Source organism: Cryptomeria japonica, chromosome 7, assembly GCF_030272615.1.
Source record: "Cryptomeria japonica chromosome 7, Sugi_1.0, whole genome shotgun sequence".
NCBI lineage: Eukaryota > Viridiplantae > Streptophyta > Pinopsida > Cupressales > Cupressaceae > Cryptomeria > Cryptomeria japonica.
This window is the reverse complement of record NC_081411.1, coordinates 272,515,995-272,537,181: the sequence shown is the minus strand read 5'-3', so window position 1 is coordinate 272,537,181 and position 21,187 is coordinate 272,515,995.

The window sequence follows — 21,187 nt, the reverse complement described above, 5'->3', positions numbered from 1 at the left end:
CAAATTCTAATGGTCATGTGGATCCATAGAGATGGATTCCTTCTAGAGAGATAAGAACTCTACCCTATTTCAAAATTGGGCCCTACTAAGAGGGACCATGGTGTTATGTGCCATGGTCTAGGACCAAGATGCTAGGCACCATGGTCTAGGACCAAGGTGCTGGGCACCATGGTCCTTTTCAAAAAGGGAACAAAATGAAGCCCAAGGGAGAAGGGTACCTCACCAAGGAATCCATAACTGGTTGTACATGGCATCAAGACTGAAGGATAAGCACAAAATGGACCTAGATAGGAGATGGGGATAGGAAATGCTAATATTGGGGCACAAACATGAGGTGTAAATTGGCCTGGTGACAATGTACAATTCTACATTTAACCCCCACTTAAACATGAGTATGAGCCTATGCAAATACTCATGGTAAAGTAGATGAAGAGATGAGAGAGAAGACAAAGAGGGTAGTTGAGTGAGTTAAGCTCCTCAAATTGGGGGTTTGGTTCCTTCAAATTAGTGATGTCTTATACTCCCCGTGTTGTGCTCCCAATTTCTCTTATCTTTCATCTCTTCATATATTTTACCATGAGTATTTGTATAGGCTCATACTACTATTAAAGTGGGGGCTATATGTAACATTGTAGATTATCACTAGGCCAATTTACACCTCATGTTTGTTCCCCTATGTTAGTGCGCCCTATCCCCATCTCCTATCTAGGTTCATTTTGTGTTTATCCTTCAATCTTGATGCCACTTACACCCTGTTGTGGATTCCTTGGTGGGGTACCCTTCTCTCCGGGGCTTCATTTTTCTCCCCTTATGAGAGGGACCATGGCAGGCAACACCATGATTGCTCTTAGTGGGGCCTAATTTTGAAATAGGGCAAGGGTCCTATCTATCCAACAAGAATCCATCTCCATAGCTCTAAATGACTGCTAGAAGTCGTCCTAATTGGTAAATGACCTAGATACCCCTATATAAAGATATTTCATCAACCTAATTTCATCTATCCATTCTATCAATCTAAAAGCAATGAAATCCTTACATCTATGAAGCATCCATCATCATGCATTTTTAGATATCTTCGAGGTTTGTGGCTTTGTGTGATGATTTTAACTCATTGTTTATGCTGAGTCTATTTAATATCCATAAATTTACCATAATTTCAACATCTTATTCAATTCAATATAATTAAATTCAAGGGAAAGAAAAGCTCCATCAAGGAAACAAGAAATCTAATCAAAACCTAGATCTAGCAAGGCTAGATCTAAAAAAATTAGTCTTTCCCTAATGTAATGGTCCCTAAGAAAAATTAGTGGTTTTACTACATTCCTTTGGTGAAACCCTAATTTTCACCATTACGCATATTTTGACCATTTTGATAAATATATTTTCATAAAATAAAATAATACCTCTTATAAAATTATAAGTAATAGATATATTAATATATATATATATATATATATATATATATATATACATAATTTTGAAGGATATGTTTCTACAACATGATCAAGAAATAATAAATAATTGGTGTTAAATCAACTTGGTAGACTAATAGTCCATATACAAACATGATAGGGAACATTCAATAGTCCAAAAATAATTGGTTATATTCCTTCAACAAACATCTTGTACAATAATTATATACATGACATTTTCTCATGGCTTGCATTATGGAAAGGTTCTCCTTTTATAAACCAGCAATGCATGGCCCAATTAGGTCAGTTGTATTCTAAACAATTTTTAATCAAATATTTTACTGGTAATTAAAATATAATATGTTGTCTATGATAATATGATGAAACAATAAAGATCTAGTCAACTACTGAGAGGGGGAGTGAATTAGTAGATAGAAAATCAACTAGGCTTTCACCAAACTTATTTCCAACTCAAAAACAACTCACAAAGTTTACCGGTTTGGACACTTTAACAAATCTGCAGCTACTCTGTTAAACCTTACTGGTTGACCTAATACGTTAGTGATATAATGCAACAGATCTAAAACTTAAATATCCTTCGACGAAAACCTTAAACCACTTCACTAATGCCAATAATAACATATTTGAGATCATTTTCAATCATTTAGATATATCTATGCAAATATACCAATTATTCATATCAACCATACCAAAAACACATCCACAAAATCATTCACCACTTGACACAATGATTTTTCATGTCAGAACCCTAATGGGAAAAACCATGGTGGGGATGAATACCCACAAGTATTTTGAACTCTTCTGAAGTTCACCCTGTTAGGAGCCAAGCCTTGTTATAAGCTTATACAATAATGTTCTATTAGAAACATATTCGGTTAAGGACCACCCAGTTAAGGGATTGACTACAAATACCCTGTTAAATGTAATACCCTGTTAAAGGTAACCTTAGTGGAGGATTTCAAATCCAAGCTAATGCATCACTTGGTTAGGGTATTTTAACAACAAGCATGTTAAACCTTACCTGATTAAGGGATTTTACTACTTTAATGGCTAGAGAACAATAGGTTCTAGACTGATCTAGAAATAGAACTTCCTTGCTGAATTAGATCCTTTATCGCTCCTATCTGCCTTCACATCATTCTGCAGATACACCTCTTGGTTTGGCGAAAATCACTTTCACACTCTATCAAATTGCCAACACTTCATTGAACAAATTGCCAACACTTCATTGAATCAAATCATTGACATTATAAGCAAATACATTAGGTTAGAAACATAACACAAGCCGTATAATCTCAAAGAGATTACAAACATATTGGTTCAATATTGACCATTAAATTAAATGCAATCAACTTTACATTCTTCTAGGCATCTACAACCACTCCTAGATCACCGTACTTTGAATCTTGTAACACATCACATGTTTGTCACTTCATACTATGACTTTGATCATTCCCAAGATAAACGGTTATCTTTATGCACCAAAACCTATTCAAAACTCATCATGTGCAACATGATTACATGGAATATTCATCACCGATCATCATTCGATCATAGATCATCACAACTAATCTCCAAGCTCCATCAGTTAGAGTTCTGCTTCTCAATTGGTTAGGGTTACTAGTTGAACTTCACCACATCAATACCGTTTGCTTTATTGCTTCATTACCAATTTCTTTACTGCTTCATTACCAGTTTTTATTGACATCAATGACAACACTATACTTCTTCAATGTAATATTCATGCAATGCCAACATTCTCCCCCTTTGGCATTGAGGGCAATATAAATATCAATACCAATTGATTGTCATGATTGAGAGTAAAGAATACACATAGGTATAGGAATCTTCTAACATTTTCTAACATTTCTAACATAAACTATCCTTCAAATTTATCTTCATGTTTTCAACTGGTAACTGTTTTGCAATCTATCTCCTCTCCCTAACATAGCAACACCATCAATCATATACTTTTCTTCTCCCCCTTTGACAACAATGCCAAAGTGAAGGAAAACCATTTTGTTTCTTATCCACGCTTCACTGATCTGCATATAGTTGCTCCCCCTATGGAGTAGCTCCATTGTTTATCAATCGTTCTTCAAGATTTTCAATAGGCTCTGGGATTGATGTCTTCCACATTTGCTTTGTTGACTTCATGTAGGGGTATAACCCCTTACTCACCTCTAAGATATTCAAATGTAGCCTTAGGTAGAGGCTTAGTAAAAATATCTGCCAGATGTTCTTTAGTGGAAACATGCTCCAATGATACCTCTTTCCTTTGAAATTTCTCTCTTAGGAAATGATACTTTAGCTTTGTATTCTTTGTCCTAGCATGCAACACCAGGTTCTTAGAAATGTTTAGAGCACTGGTGTTATCACAGAAAATTCTTACCGATTCTGATATCTTGAGCTTGAAACCTTCCAATATGTGTTTCATCCAAATTGCTTGGGTAAAATTCATGTAAGCTACAACATACTCAGCTTCTCTTGTTGATTGAGAAATACAACTCTTTTTCTTTTTGCTCCAAGACACTAATCTACCTCCAAAAAAAAATTATCCTCTGATTGTACTTTTCCTATCATCAACATTGCCTACCTAATCTGCATCGGTATAGACTTTTAAGTCAAAGTCTCCAGCATATGGATGCCATAATCTATCGTGCCTTTCAAGTATCTAAAAATTCTCTTGGTTGCAATCATGTGTGACTCCTTTGGATCTTTTTGAAATATAGCAACGAATCCTACCTCATGAGCAATGTCCAGTCTATTGTAAACAACATAATATAGCTTACCTATCATGGATCTGTATTCCTTTTCATCAACTGGTGTAGAATCATCTTCCTTTGACAATTTAGAGCCTGTAATCATTGGTGTTCCAACTAGTTTGGAGTCTCCCATTCCAAAAGGGTTCAACACTTCCTTCCTTCATCTATTGGATTTACAAACCTATGAATTTTTTTATCTCGCCTACCAATGACATCTCAAATTCATTCTTCATTTCATTAGCAAAATCATGACACATATCATCATCACCTCCAAAAATGATATCATCAACAAATACCTCACTTACTAGTATTTTATGTCCTTCTATCTTGAGATATATGTTACTATCTTCACTAGTTCTTTGAAAACCTATCTTTACAAAGTGAGAGTGCAATCTTTCATACCATGCTCTTGGTGCTTGTTTCAAACCATATAGTGCCTTATGTAACTTGCATACCATATCCTTTTCTTCAGTTAATGCACAACCATGTAGTTATTCTATGTATACTTCTTCTTCCAATATTCCATTTAAGAATGCTAATTTAACATCCATCTGATATACCTTAAATCCTCTATATGCTACAAATGCAAGTAGAGTCCTTACTCTTTCCAATCTTGCTACTAGTGCAAATGTCTCACCATAATCTTCACCTTCCTCTTGTGCATATCCTTTCCATACCATATTGGCTTTATTCCTGACCACTACTCCATCTTCATTTAGTTTGTTTCTGTATACCCACTTTTTGCCTATGACATTCTTATTTTCTAGTCTAGGTACTAGTGACCATGTATTATTATACTCTATCTGATCAAGTTCTTCTTCCATTGACTTGATCCAGTCTTCATCTGCAAATGTTTATTTTTCTATTATAGGTTCAATGATGGAGATCATACAAGAATATTCTCTTAGCCTTATTCTAGTTAACACACCTACATCCTTGTCTCTAATAATCTGATCAGGGTTGTGATTGAGTCTGACATACCTTGTAATAACTTGATCTTGGTTTTCAGGTTCTTCTTCTTCTTCACTTTCTTCATCTTCTTTTGGACCTTCCTGTTCTGGTTGAACTAGGGCTTCTGTGTTCAGTTCTCCAACTTCTGGTTTTACCGGTTCTAGTTTCAAAAATAGTGTGTTTGGTTCTTCTTCTACCTTCTTCTTGTTGGTTTCTTCTATTTTTTCAAGAAATTCATCTACTCAAATATTGACACTTTCAATGATCTTCTTAGTCTGGTTGTTGTATCACTTGTAAGATTTTCTCTTGGTGGAGTAACCAAGAAATATGCCTTCATAACTTTTGGCATCAAACTTTCCAATATAATCACTTCTTTTAATAAAACATTTGCTACCAAAATTTTTGAAGTAACTGACATTCGATGATCTGCCATACCAGTATTCATATGGTGTTTTTTCTTTACCTCTTTTAACGAGTATCTGCTTCATTGTATAAATAGTTGTGATGATAACTTCTCTCCAAAATGTCTTAGCTACACCTCCTTGAATTAAGATAGTCTTAGCAGCTTCAACTAGTGACCGGTTATTCCTTTCTGTAATACCATTCTGTTGTGGTGTCTTTGGTGTAGATAGTTGCCTCTTGATCCCATTATTTTCATAGTATCTAATGAATTCCTCTAAAGTAAATTCACCACCTTGATCATTTCTCAAACATTTTATCTTCCTTCCACTTTCATTTTCAACCAAGGCTCTAAATTCCTTAAATTTGTTGAATGCTTGTATCTTGTCTTTCAAGAATGTGACCCACATCATCCTTGAGCAGTCATCAGTAAATATCATGAAGTACCAATCTCCTTGAATACTCCTATTCCTCATTGGTCCACATAGGTTAGTATGAACCAAATATAGAAAATGTTCAGCTGAGAAAGATTTTCTCTTGAAGGTTGAGGATGTCATTTTCCCTAACTAACATTCCTTGTACAAAGCATTCACCAGTTTGTCCAATTGTGGCAAACCTCTTATTGATTTTTACTTGTTGACTTTTACAATGCTATCAAAATTCACATGGCAAAACCTCTGATGCCAAAGCCAACTATCTTCTAATTTTGCAATCAAACAACTATTGACTTTAGAGTTTAAGTCAAATAAGTTACCTCTGGTTTGTTTCCCTATTGCAATCAGTTCACCTTTGCTTCCAAAGATCTTGCAAACTCCATTCTTAAATTCTAATAGGTAACCTTTGTCATTGAGTTGAGAAACACTCAAAAGATTGTGTTTCCGACCTTCAACCCAGTAGACATCATCTGTACTACTCTTACCATTCAAGGAAATGGATCCTTTGCCTTTCACCATGCAAAGAGAGTTATTCCCAAGTCTAACAACACCTCCAACAAATTCTTCCAATCTTAGAAACTTGTTGCGGTTGGGAGTCATGTGGTGTGAACAACCACTATCTATAATCCAGTCATCAGAACTATCCAAGTGAGAGACCAATTCCTTCTACTCTGATATGTTTTCTTTGATAGAAACAAAGATAATGCCCTCCTTTGTATCTTCTTCAGATTCTTCATCTCTAATACCTTCATCCACTACAATGAGACAATTTCTTTTTCCTTTTCTTTAAAATTCCTAAATTTCTCCCATTTTTCCTCATTATCTCTATTAGGATAGTTAGCAACAATATGTCCTATCCCGTTACATGCAAAACATTTCAATGGTAGTTTACCTCTAGCTAACCGCTTGGCCAACATTGCTTCAAGTTCCATCAGGATTTCTTCATCATTTACCTCTCTGCTGGATCTAGATTCATGACTGTAACTTACTTCTTTGCTTTTCCTTACTGGTGGGGTTGAGACTAAGGCTTTAAATGTAGATTCTGACCTCTAAACACTTCCATCAAAACCATTTAATCCAAATGCAATCAATTTACCAATAGTAGAGTCAAGAGTTACCTTTGTCTTGTCAATTGATTTCAATTCTTGAATGAATGCAACTCTGATAGCGTAGACCAGTAAAAGGGTTATCAATACCTTGCTAACCACAGTGGCATCATCCACTATACCTCCAAAACTTTTGACTTCTCCAACTATCTCCTTGATTCTCTAATCATATTGTTGAATGTTTTCACCTTCAACCATTCTCATGTAATCAAATTTTCCTCTAAGACTCTCTTCCTTGGCTATCTTTACATGCTCATCACTGCCATAGATTTCTTCCAGTTTCTTCCTAAATTCATATGCAGTCTCCAATCCATGAACATCAACATATTATGGATCTAGCAAGGTACTGATGGTGGCCTCCAATTCTTGATTGTTCTCCTATTGCTCCTTCTTCTGATCATCTGTCAGAAGTCCACTAGGCAGGTTATACTTAGTAACAACCTGATCCCAATACCGGCTTCCTAAGATCTTGATGTAAATCTTCATCCTATCACTCTAGATTTTGTAGTTATCTCTATTAAACTTTGGACCTTCTCTCTTCATCATTTTCTCATAGATATTTTCCTCAAGTTGTTAAGCTTATACTCAAGAGGACCTAGAATGCTCTGATACCAATTGATAATACAATGAGACTATAAAGATCTGTTCAACTACTGAGAGGGTAGGGGTGAATCAATAGATAGAAAATTAACTGGCCTTTCACCAAACTTATTTCGAACTCAAAAACAACTCACAAAGTTTACTAGTTTGGACAGTTTAGGAAATCTGCAACTGCATTGTTAAACCTTACCGGTTGACCTAATACTTTAGTGATATAATGAAATAGATATAAACTTAAATATCATTGATCAAAACCTTAAACCACTTCACTAATACCAATAATAACATATTTCAGATCATTTTCAATCATTTAGATATATATATGCAGATTTACCAATCATTCATATCAATCATACCAAAAACACATCCACAAAATCATTCACCACTTGACACAATGACTTTTCACATGGAAACCCAAATGGGAAAAACCATGGTGGGGATGAATACCCACAAGTGTTTTGAACTCTTTTGAAGTTTGCCATGTTAGGAGCCAATCCTTGTTAGAAGCTTATACAATAATGTTCTGTTAGGAACAGATCCAGTTAAGGAGCACCCAGTTAAGGGATTGGCTACAAATACCCCGTTAAAGGTAATACCCTATTAAAGATAACCTCGGTGGAGGATTACAAATCCAAGCTAATGGATAACCTAGTTAGAGGATTTTAACAACAATCCTTTTTAAGCTTGCTCGGTTAAGGGATTTTACTATTGTAATGGTTAGAGAAAAATAGGTTCTTGACTAATCTAGAAATAACACTTCCTTGCTGAATCAGATCCTTTATTGTTCATATCTGCCTTCACATCATCCTATAGATACACCTCCTGGTTCAGCAACAATCACTTCCACACTCTATCAAATTGCCAACACTTACATTGAATCAAATCATCAACCTTATAAGCAAATACATTAGGTTGGCAACACAATACAAGCCCTACAATCTCATAGAGATTACAAACATATCAGTTCAATCTTGACCATTAGATTACATGTGTGTATGGTGAAAATGGATAGCAATAAACAACAATATTGAAAGACTAAAATGGATTCAACCACCAAACCCTAGCCTAACAATGAACAAAGATCCACCATAACATATGAAGATAACCTAAGACAATGCAAAATAACTCAAAAATCACAAAGATTATACCATCACATGTCCACTAGGGTTTTGATCTCCATTCTTCCTATCTCCATTGATCTTGTTTGATATGCTTGCTCTCAGATTTTTATGTGCACAAGAGCTCAATAAAGAACGGAATGTGGTTGCAAGTAGAATTGAAGTGTAGTCAATTGATCAAGTAGTTAGGGTTTGATAATGAAGAAAGCATCTCCTTAAATAGAAGACACAATAGAAAATGGAGGGTTAAGATTGAGAGGTGTAAAAAGAGAGGTCGGCTAGGATTAGAGGGTAGGTATAAGAAATACCAAAATAATGAAAGAGGTAGGTAGTGTAGGAAATAAGAGATGAATGACATGTGTCATGTGTAGAAAAGGTTAATGAATTAATTAAATAAATAAAGATTTATTTAATTAATAGAAGAAGTAGGACAATTAAATAAATAAAATATTTATTTAATTTAGGAAAGGGATAATTTAAATAAATAAATGTATTTATTTAAATGAGAAATAAGGCTAGAAGAGGATAAATGAATTAATTAAATAAATAAAGATTTATTTAATTAATAGAAGAATTAGGCTTAGATAATTAAATAAATAAAATATTTATTTAATTAGACATGACAATTTTGGGTGTCTACATTTTGCCCCTCTTTGAGACAATGCGGCTTGTCGCGTTGTTTCAAAGAAGATAAGATGAACTGATACAGAGTTGCCCCAGGATGGGAATGATATGCCCCCTCGAGAGATTGGATGAAAAAGTCTGGAAAGATTGCAAACAATCTCGCGATAAGAAAGATGGGATAGAATGGACTGATTGGATAAAGTGACAAAGTCACGGGATGAGGAAGACTGACCCGGGAAATGAGGGCGAGGGCTAGAGCAGGCTATAAGATAGACCACGGGCAAAACACATCCTCATTGTCATCCACACCCTTACGAGATCACAGTGCAGAGCGAGAAAAGAGCAGCAGCAGTCAGCAGCGATGGCATTCATTCATAGATTCGACCGTGTCCGCCGATTCCAGCGACCAGCCGATGCAGGAGAGCCGGTAAGTACCCGAAAACCTCCTCGTACTTTCACGCATTTCAAGTTTTGTCATAAATGCACGTTTTAGGAGCAATAAATGCGCTAGAAATAGGGTAGTTGAAAAGTGCAAAAACGCGCAACCGCGTCTGTGTCAGTGCCAGGCGCGTCTGTGTCCAACAGGCGCGTCTGTGTTGGGTCCAGGCGCGTCTGTGCCTAGAACTGCGTTTGTGTTGATTGCGGACGCGTTTGTGAAATGTAGTAGCGTCTGTGATTTTGAATAGCGTTTATGTCATGCAGGGACGTCTGTGTTCCCTGGTCGCGTTTGTGTCTGGCATAGGCACGTTTGTGTTCAGAAAGCGCGTCTGTGTTTCAGAGGCGCATTTATGCAGTCTATAAGCGCGTTTATGGGTTATAAGCGCGTGTGTGTTAAAACAGTGCGTTTGTGTGTTTAAATGCATGGTTTTAGTCCTTTAGGTCAAATCGGCAGTTCTGTGATGAACATACGCTGTCGATTGGATAAGCTGCTGAGAGGATACACTCAAGCAGGTCCTCTAGGAAGACTAGGATAGATCAAGGCACTTTGTGATGAACAGGGAGCACCAGGATATACAACACTTTGTGATGAACAGGACGTGTGAATGTGAGTGACACTTTGTGATGAACAGGGAATGTCACACACGTAGTACTTTGTGATGAACAGTGAGCACTACTAGGATAAATAGCAACACTTTGTGATGAACAGTGAGTGTCACTAGGGTAGATAGCCATATGCATTTAGGTAGCGAGTAGCATTTTGTGATAAACAGTGAATGCCACGATAACTGACAAGATTGATTTGCTTGACTACAGGAGTATTTGCCGATGCTGGAGTCACGGGAGAGATTCCCATCGACTCAGAGGTTGCGACCAGAGTTGTCTATCCAGGACATGATTTCCGTTGAGGAGATGGGCCTCACATATATGCTCTATGTGCCCGAGTTTCGGGCAAACATGGGGTTGCTGACTGCGTTGGCCGAGAGATGGCACTCAGAGACATGCACGTTTCACTTGCCGATGGGTGAGATGACAGTGACACTGGAGGATGTATACAGGATATTACATGTTCCCATTGATGGAGAGTTGATCCCCTACGACCGTGACGGTGACAGGGAGGCCTTGAGACGGGTCTTTCAGGATCCTGAGTTGGAGATGCGAGCAGGCCATGTAGCCTGGGACACCATGACTGCCACAGGATTAGCATTGCCGGCAGTTGTTGGGGGAGTTATCAGTGGATATCTGTGTCCAGACAGGGCCACACGAGGATTGGCAATGGGCTGGGGAGGGGCCTTGGAGACGCTGATGGCAGAGCACACGAGGTATGCATGGGGGCCATGTGTCCTAGCACATTTGTATTATGAGCTGCATCAGTTTGTATACCATGGATCAGTGGGTTTGGGCTGTGGTGTGACTCTCTTGCAGGTGTGGGCCTATGAGCACCTTCCCATCACACGGCCTATTCATTTCAGAGGCAGAGGACAGGGACAGAGTTTTGTGCACCTATATGCGATGATTACATCCCAGCCTCGGATTGGGAGATTGGAGCACTGGAGGAGAGTCATTGATGACATTGACATGGTGATCTGGAGGCCGTATCTGGGGTGCGAGGAGTGGGAGGACGATGTACTGGAGCTGCCCTACACCTTCCGGAGCAGGTACCTGATTGGGTGGACGCCCTATATATTAGAGAGACAGCTGGTGGACAGGGTATGCAGGCAGTATGGCAGGATTCAGAGGATGCCCCGAGGCTCGGGCATGTATGCCCGTACGGTCAGAGATCAGGTGCAGTTTGGCCCACTGTTATCCTATGATCAGGCAGTGATGCAGCTAGCGGAGATGATGCCGATGCCCTGGGACATGTGGCCAGAGGTAGATGATGCAGGGATGGATGCAGAGTACTCTGCGTACTGGGCAGAGCATCCATTTCCTAGGTTGACAGATCCAGCGGAGCCAGTGGATGGAGAGGGTGGAGGAGATGATGATGATGGAGGAGGGGATGGAGGTAGGGGCCGGCGGAGGCGGAGGGGAGTGGTGGGAGAGAGACGGGTAGCACCGCGGAGGGAGGGAGGTCAGGAGAGAGCAGCTCCAGTGGTGAGAGGACGGGGTGGACTGCCCCTACAGGTGCCAGCAGCACAGGGTCCCAGAGAGGGACAGAGACAGGTGCAGCCAGAGGGACAGAGATAGGTACAGCCACAGGTACCTATACAGGCACAGGGATAGGTGCAGGCAGAGGCACAGGGACAGGCACCTGTAGAGGAGGAGCCATAGGCAGGGACGAAGAGCGGAGACTCCGAGGAGGATGAGGTGCTTAGGCTACGGGAGATCTGCCAGGGCCAGGCAGATGAGATTGAGGATTTGGTTCGAGAGAGGAACCACCTCAGGATCAGGGTCCGAGATAGAGAGCGGGAGAGGGATCAGGCCATCCAGAGATATACCGAGGCCGAGACAGCTCTGAGGGCAGGTAGGCGAGCAGCGGAGGATGCAGGGGCAGGCTATGCCTATGTTTTGCGAGCCGGAGAGGAGATCGCCTACTGGAGGGATCTATATTATGCAGCCGTGCCGGCAAAGCAGTGGGCTAGGAGCTTCCAGAGGTCATCGCGCACAGCGACGGCTACGGGAGGGAGCCGCAGGAGACAGGCATCCAGCGGTGGGGTTATGGGGCCTCCACCACCACCAGAGGGACAGGGGGATCCTGGGGCGGGTCCATCTATAGCTCAGACTCCGTCGAGGCGAGGCGGCTCCGAGGGAGGGAGTTCCTCATAGCTATAGTGGGCTCCCATTGTATCAGTAGATGTATCATTGTTGTATTGTAGACACCTGTGGGTGATTCTTTTGTAGCCATATGATTCTTTTGACATCATTGTATTATGACACATTTGATTATATATATATGAGATGATTCATCTTTTGCGGCAGCTATATGCATGTGTACCTTATGTGATGAGATGTTCTTATGTGATGCATGTTTTATGATATGGATGCTTATATGATGCAATGCCATATATTTTTGTTCTTTTATGTTGTATATGTGATGCATGATGCAAATGAAAATGTATGTGATGCAAATGAATATGATAATGCAAATGATTATTTACATAATGAAAATGTGAGATGTGCTAACATGTGTTGTATGCAGGATGTGATGCAATTATAATATCTATATGTATGAAATGCTTATATGTGGTGATGCAGGTGCAACTATATGAAATGCAAATGTTTTTGGTGTGTCATTATACTCAGTCATGTGATAGCGGGCTACGCGGACTCGAGAAGGACAATGGAAGTCAATCAAGAACGGGGGATGGAAGACAGAAGATATGAACGTGAAAGAGCTTCTTGTGCGTTATCATCATTGAGCTTTATTATGGCAGAATAGGTTATGACAATCGAGGCATATGTTCGACCCAGAAAGTCATTGTACCTGTTTGCATGGAGATAAGACAGTCACAAACAAGGAATGCCCCAGTTCATACTAGACTCACAGTGTCCTCATATCCTTGGACAAGTCATAGCATTACTAAAAGACAATCCACAGACAGCAAATGCAAGTAGGTGATGATACCCCATCCTCGCCTTTCTAGTCAAAGACATCCTGGAAAAGCTAAAAGACATGTCACCAAAAAGATAAAACCAAAAGAAAACCAAGACTCGACACCAACATCCACTGTAGTCCTCAAGTTTGTGTCTCTTGTCACTTGTTTAAGTCAAATTTTGATTGTGGTCACAATGTTCACTTTCACAAAAAGGATAGATAGCACTGAACCATATGTTGTCTGAGTCTGTTGAAAGATTTGATTGTGTTGAAGCTCATTGTTGCTGCTGTGTCTCATCTAAAACTGACTGATTCCATGAAACTGATACTTTATTGCGGAGAAGATGAAACTTTATTGCGGATCTGCGATGCAAAATGCTGCTTTATTGCGAATTATGCGCGGATAGACTGAAGAGAGCTGAAAGAAACTGTACTCCTCGAACCATGTGATGTTCTCAGTTCCACACCCATTACTAGACGTAGGAATTGGCCGTAGTCACAGATAGGATCTGATTTATTATGGATGGAAAGAGAGTGAAAAGGGAGGGTTTATTATGAATGGCTAACCAATCTTGGGTAGATCAATAACAAGCCATGATGGGAATGGGTAAGTTTATTGTGAGCGAATAAGTTGTTAGTGTGTGCAAAGTGAAAGGATGAAAGTGAATCCTGAAGGAGGGAGGAGCAAAGTCCCTACGCATGGCGCTGGTGACCCAGTTTTCACCATGGTACTTGCCCAGGGTGCCACCGAAGTGGTTTTCACCGTTGGACGAAAAAATTTCTCTTTACTTTTTTGATTTTTCAATTTTTTTTTTTTTTTGGAATTTTTTTTGATTTTTTTTGTATTTTTGCATTAGGATACTCAAAAAGAGCTTATGTGTAGAACCTGCGAAGGTGCATGCTGTTGATAGGATCCTCCAAAGATTCCCCTTCTGTAGTTGAGAGCTGATATGCCCCGGATCCATATACTGCTGTGATGATGTAAGGACCAAGCCAGTTGGGTTCAAATTTGCCCTTCTTTTCTCTCTCTTGCTGATTCTTGGGGTTCTCTCTGAGGACTAAGTCACCTACCTCAAATGTGCGAGGCTTGACCTTGTGATTGTAACTGCGACTCATTCATTGTTGGTAAGCCTTGAGATGATTAAAAGCAGTGTGTCGTCGTTCCTCCAGCAGTTCTAGTTCTTGTAAGCGAGAGACCCTGTAGTCTTCATCGTTGATTATGTTTCTCAAGGAGACCCGTAAAGAAGGTAACTCGACCTCAATAGGCAAGATGGCTTCAGCACCGTAGACAAGTGAGTAAGGTGTAGCCCCTGTAGGTGTGTGGACACTGGTACGATAGGCCCAAAGTGCGGGATTGAGTTGGACATGCCAGTTACGGCCAGTGTCGTCGACTGTCTTTTTAAGTATTTTGAGAATTGTTTTGTTAGACGCCTCAGCTTGGCCATTACCTTGGGGGTAATATGGTGTGGAGAAATGATGAGAGATATGGAAGCGCTCACAGAGTTCACGAACATCCTGGTTCTTGAAAGGACGCCCGTTGTCAGTAATAATGGAAGTAGGGATCCCGTATCGGCAAATGATGTAGTTCAGGATGAAAGTAGCAATTTGTTTCCCAGTAACTTGTGTGAGAGGCACGGCTTCAATCCACTTTGTGAAATACTCTGTGGCTGTGATAATGAATTTATGTCCATTGGAAGAAGGAGGGTGAATCTTGCCTATGAGATCGAGTCCCCACTGACAAAAGGGCCAAGGAGATGCAAGTGGCTGTAGTTCTTGTGCTGGTGCGTGTATGAGGTCTCCATGAATTTGACACTGCTTACACTTCTTGACAAACTGATATGCATCTTTTTCCATAGTAGGCCAGTAATATCCAGTCCTGATGAGTTTCTTGGCCAAGGTAGGACCACTAGTATGCGGACCACATATCCCTTCGTGCACTTCTCGTAACGCAATCTAAGCTTCGTCAGTCTCTAAACATCTAAGGAGGGTGCCATCTAGACCTCGTCGGTATAGGATATCAGCTAGGATAACGTATCGGGAGGATTGGCGGATGAAAGTGCGGCGTTGGTTGTTCGATAAATCGGGAGGTAAGATGTTGTCGCAAAGGTATGTGAATATGGAACCATATAACTGGGATTCAGGACCAACAACACATATCATTTCCGTAGGAGTGATCTCATATGATGGAATTAGCAGGTTGTCAACCAGGAACTCATAGCAGGTCTCATTTTGCGGTAGGTCAATGAGTGAAGCAATTGTAGCCATGGCATCAGCAGCGCGATTTTGTTCTCTTGGTATCTGCTCAAACTCTATCTTTGCAAAGTGTTGTTTCAGATCATCTACCAGTTGTTTGTAAGGCATTAGCTTTTCATCTTTTGTTTGATAATCATCAGTTGCTTGACGGATGACAAGTTGAGAATCCCCAAAAACCCGAAGTTCTTGGATCTTCCACTGAACTGCAATTCTTAACCCAGTTGTTAATGCCTCATATTCCGCTATATTGTTGGTACAAGGAAATGATAAGCGGTATGACTTTGGTATAGAATCGCCTTGGGGAGTTATAAAGAGTATACCCGCTCCTGCCCCATGCTGTGTGTATGAGCCATCAAAGTATAGTTGCCATGGCTTTGCAGGTGATATTGTTAGAATGGACTCATCTGGAAATTCTGACTGTAGAGGAACATCATCTATCATGGGAGCATCTGCCAGTTGATCTGCAATGGCTTGTCCTTTTATGGCTTTTCTGTCCACGTATTCAATGTCGAATTCACTCAAAATCATTACCCACTTGGCCAGTCGCCCAGTAAGTGTAGCTTTGTTGAGCAGATATTTTAGTGGATCAATTCTGGCAATCAACTTGGTCTTGTGAGTGAGCATATAATGTCGTAATTTTTGTGAAGCGAAGACCACAGCGAGACATGCACGCTCAATTGGTGTGTAGTTCAGCTCATATCCCACCAATGTGCGACTGATATAGTAGACTACTTTTTCTTTGCCGTCAGGTATTTGCTGTGCTAGTAGTGCCCCCAGTGCTGTTGGAGTAGCTGATATGTAAAGTAGCAATGGTTGATCCGGAATTGGTGGCATCAAAACTGGCGGGTTCAAAAGATAGTCTTTAAGTGCCTGAAAAGCCTGTTGACAGTTCTCGTCCCATTTGAACTTAATGTTTTTGTGTAGCAGGTGCTGGAAAGGATTACACTTATCTGCAAGTTGTGCTATGAATCTTCGTATAGACTGGAGTCTCCCTTGTAAAGACCGAAGTTGACTGATATTCTTGGGTGGTGGCATGTCCAAGATAGCCTTGACTTTTGCTGGATCCGCTTCTATTCCTCTTTTAGACACAATGAATCCTAGTAGTTTCCCGGAGGTTACTCCAAAGACACATTTCTTTGGATTTAATCTTACCTTGTATTTTTCCAGCCTATCAAAAGCAACTGAAAGTATGTCCAAGTGTGTATTTCTGTCTATTGATTTAACCAAAAGGTCGTCGACATAATCTTCCACCTTTACATGCATGAGATCATGGAAGATAGTAGTCATGGCTCGTTGATACGTGGCACCTGCATTTTTCAGCCCAAAGGGCATGACATTCCAGCAGAAGGTTCCCCATGGACAAGTGAATGATGTTTTATGTTGATCTTCAGGTGCAATCCTGATCTGATTATATCCAGAGAATCCGTCCATTAAAGATAACATCTCATGGCCTGCTGTGAGATCAACAATTAAATCAATGTTTGGTAATGGGAAATCGTCCTTCGGACAAGCCTTGTTGATATCCCTGAAGTCTGTACATATTCGGATGCTGCGATCTGGTTTGCTAACAGGTACTAAGTTGGAAATCCATTCGGGATAATCAATTGGGCGTATGAATCCGACATCTAGTAATTTCTCCAGCTCTGCCTTGACTAGCAATGCCACCTGTGGATGCATTTTCCTCAATTTCTGTTTTACTAGTTTTGCCCCCAGTTTGACTGTTAAATGATGCATTACTAACTCGGGGTCTAGTCCAGGCATATCAGCATAAGACCATGCGAAGTTGACTTGTCGTTCCTTAAAGAAGTTTATGAATTTTGTTCTCTCGGCCTCTGTCAATGATTGAGCCAAAAATATGTTGTGTGGAACCTCTGCTGTACCAATGTTTGTCTTTATAGTCTCCTCTACCAACATGGATGATTTTTCCTCGTATGATGCTGGGAGAATGTCAAGCCTTCCATCTTCGGGCGCCTCAGAGAGGTTTTCACCCTCAGATACGTCCTTTCTTTTTACTTTTTTAGAGTCAGAGAGCGCCACAGTGTGGTTTTCGCCATAAGACCCTTGTTTTGTCTTTATTTTCACATTTTTGCGACTAGAAGGCCCGACACCCTCACCAAAGTATGCCATGTTATTTAGCTCTATGGCGTATCCTGCTTTATGGTCTCCAAGAGGAAGATCATCGCGAATGCCAAGATAATCAACAATAGCTTCGTCATTTTGAAATGTATCAATCTGTGGTGGTCCATCCTGATCCCAGTCAATGAGTTGGGGGTGAACGAGGGGAAGGTCTTTAGTGTTTTTAGAGTCCGCAAGGCTAATAGTGAAGATGTGGTTATATTCAGGTATGTCAAGGTAGTCATCGAGGTCGTCAATGGCACTCTCCTCATCAGTGTCGATCGTGAGTAAGTCCAAATTATCATCACTAGTAGCACCCTCAGGGACAGGTGTCCTCATCCTATGTGATCCTGACCTAGGGCCCTGAAACGAAGCTTGTGCGGGATCCTTATGGGTCGGTTCTTGACCAACTCTGAATTTCTTGTAAAACTCCTCCTCCTCTGTAGGTTCATCTGGCTCTCTAAATGTCTCATTAAGTTCATAGTCGCTGGAGGATTTGTCTGAACCCCATTCCCACTCATTGGAGTCTGTGGAATAATTATCCTCTTGTTGAACTTCAGCCACTTTGACTCGCCATATCTGTTTTGTTCTCTTGTTTTGAATCTTGGGATTTAGAAAACCAAGCCCCTTAGAGCGTTCCCTTCTTGTAGTTAGCTCAGGTTGTAGAGGCTCCATGACACCTTCTTTGCGTAGTCCGAGAGGACTTTTTCCATCATACCCGAATCTCTGCAGAATTTTGAAACCTTTACCATAGTTTTCACAGGGTATTATAATTTGATCATGTGTATCATCTTCAGCGTCCTTATATAGCATTTTATATAAACTCTCTTCCTCTAGTTCGCCCCATTTTTGAAAGACGGTAGGATCCCATTTGAGGAGCATGATGGAGATTTGCTTATTAGGATGTGGTCTCCCATATTCCTTGGGGGAGTTCATGACTTGTCGTAAGAACATTGTTTGATTCAGAGTGTATTCTCCCATGCCTTTGTCTTGAAACTTGGCTCTAAGTTCACCTTGTTTGGATGTCGAGGGCTTTAATGACTCAGGATCAATATATGCTGAAGAAGGAGTAGCCTCACGATTGCTAGGAATGATAATCTCAGTATGTGATCTCAAGTTATTGCAATATATGAATGGATTTGGATCACCATTGACCGTTACCTCGACTCCATTATGAGGAAATTTTATGCACTGATGATACGTTGATGGAACTGCTCTCATTTCATGAATCCACGGACGTCCTAGCAATATGTTATACGTGAGGTCTAAATCCAGGACTTGACAAATCACGTCCTTTGTGACTGGCCCTATTCTTAGTGGTAAGATGACTGTGCCTTTGGACGAACGCTCTTCATCATCATAAGCCTTAATAGTGATTTGGTTTGTAGCATTCACAGCTTTGTCAGAATATCCCAATTGTCTGATGGTGCTCAATGTACAAATATTAAGACCTGCTCCTCCATCTATCAGGACTCGTTTTATTTGGTGTTTATGTATGAAGGCTTCAATATGTAGAGGTGCATTATGAGGCTGACTTATGGAGGCGTCATCGGCTTCTGTGAATGTGAGGGAGTGTGGAACGGATAAGTATCCCACCATGGCTTGAAACTGATCCACGTTCAGATCAGTAGGGACAGCAGTATCTCTCAAGGTTTTGTCAAGGACAGCTTTATGTGCAGGAGATATACGTAAGAGCTCAAGAATAGAGATGAGTGCGGGTGTTTTCCCTAATTGTTCTACAAGATCTTACTCAGGCTTAGTTGACGGAAGATTGGTATTCTTAGTAGAGGTACCTGGCAATGTGATCTTACCTCGACGGGTTGTAACATGACATTCAGAGGTAGATGTGGACGAAGATCCCACACCTTTTAGGACAATTTTAGGTCGTTGAGGAGGATTCTCAGGCTTTTTATTTTTGATAGTGATGGTAGAAATATGATTGTCCATTGAGATGTGATTAATAGTGGAATCATAATTGTAAGATGTTCTGGTGTAATTGGCTTGATCATCTGTGACTTTGCCTTTTCCCTTGTCATGTTTCGGGAATGGTTCCTTAAACACCTCATGCTCTTGGTTAGATGAATGTCCCTCAATCTCAATATCTCCTCTGTCAATGAGATCTTGTACAATGTTTTTCAATCGATGGCAATTACTTGTCTTGTGACCCTTGCTCTTATGAAATTCACAATATTCATCATCATTCCACCAATTCGGTTTTACCTTTGGTTCATATGGAGGAAAATCTGGGACCGTGATCACTTTGTTTGCTACAAGCTTCTTGAATACTGATTCAAGTGGTTCTCCCAATGGAGTGTACTTCCTTCGTGGTTTAGCAGCCGTTTGATTGTTCACTTGATTGTTGGTAGAATTTGATCCAGAAAAGATGAACTTTGGTCTCACTGTGTTGGCATCAACAACACCATCATTAACTGTGTTCTTGTTCTTGTTCCAAAACTTTGGTTTGTCCTTTCCCTTAAAGTCCTCTTTGTTTTCTTTAAATAGTTTGATAACTCCTTGTTCAATCAAGACCTTTTCTGTTGCTAGGCCCTTTTCAATGACATCCTTGAATGTAGACAAACAAGCTTTTCTGAGATCATAACCAATAGCCTTGTTAACATTTTGTGTGAACATTTCCACCATTTGTTTTTGCGGGATTTCACAAGAGCATCTGCTAGCTAAGTTTCTCCATCTTTGTAAAAATGACGCAAAAGATTCTCCTTCTTTTTGTTTCGTATTGCACAAGGTAGTAACTGAGACATCTGTTTCAATGTTGTAAGAAAAATGCTGAATGAATGCCTCTGCCAAGTCGCCCCATGACTTAATACCAGGAGGTAATTGAGAAAACCATTCCATCGCTTGATCTCCTAAGCTCTGTGGGAACAACCTCATTAAGTATGTTTCTTCTGCCGCTACCTCAATGCAAGCTGTGAAGAATTGTCTTATGTGTGCCTTGGGGTCTCCTCTCCCTCTATATTTGTCAAATTTCGGTGTTGCAAAGTGCGGAGGAAACGGAGGCATTGGAATGCTCTTATCAAAGGGATAAGGGCATATATCTCTCATAGTATATGTGGGTTTTGATGTGCCCATGTCTTCCACTTTCTTTTGTAGATCTCTAATTTGTTGCTCCAAATTATTTTTGGGAGGAGATGGATTTCTTGTAGCATATCCCATGTTTGAAACACCCATTTGAGGAGGAGCTTGTTGCATATATGGATGATACTGATCGTAGACATGTCTATATGGAGGTCTATATTGTTGCGACATGTATGGAGCACTTGGCATAACTTCTTGTTGAGGGACCCCATATCTGTTTTGTGTATATAAACCATATTCAATGGGCCTTTCATTTTCCATTGTGTTGCCCCCAATTTTGGCATGAGGTCTTCTTGTGTCAAAATTTTGAGGAAGTCCTTGAG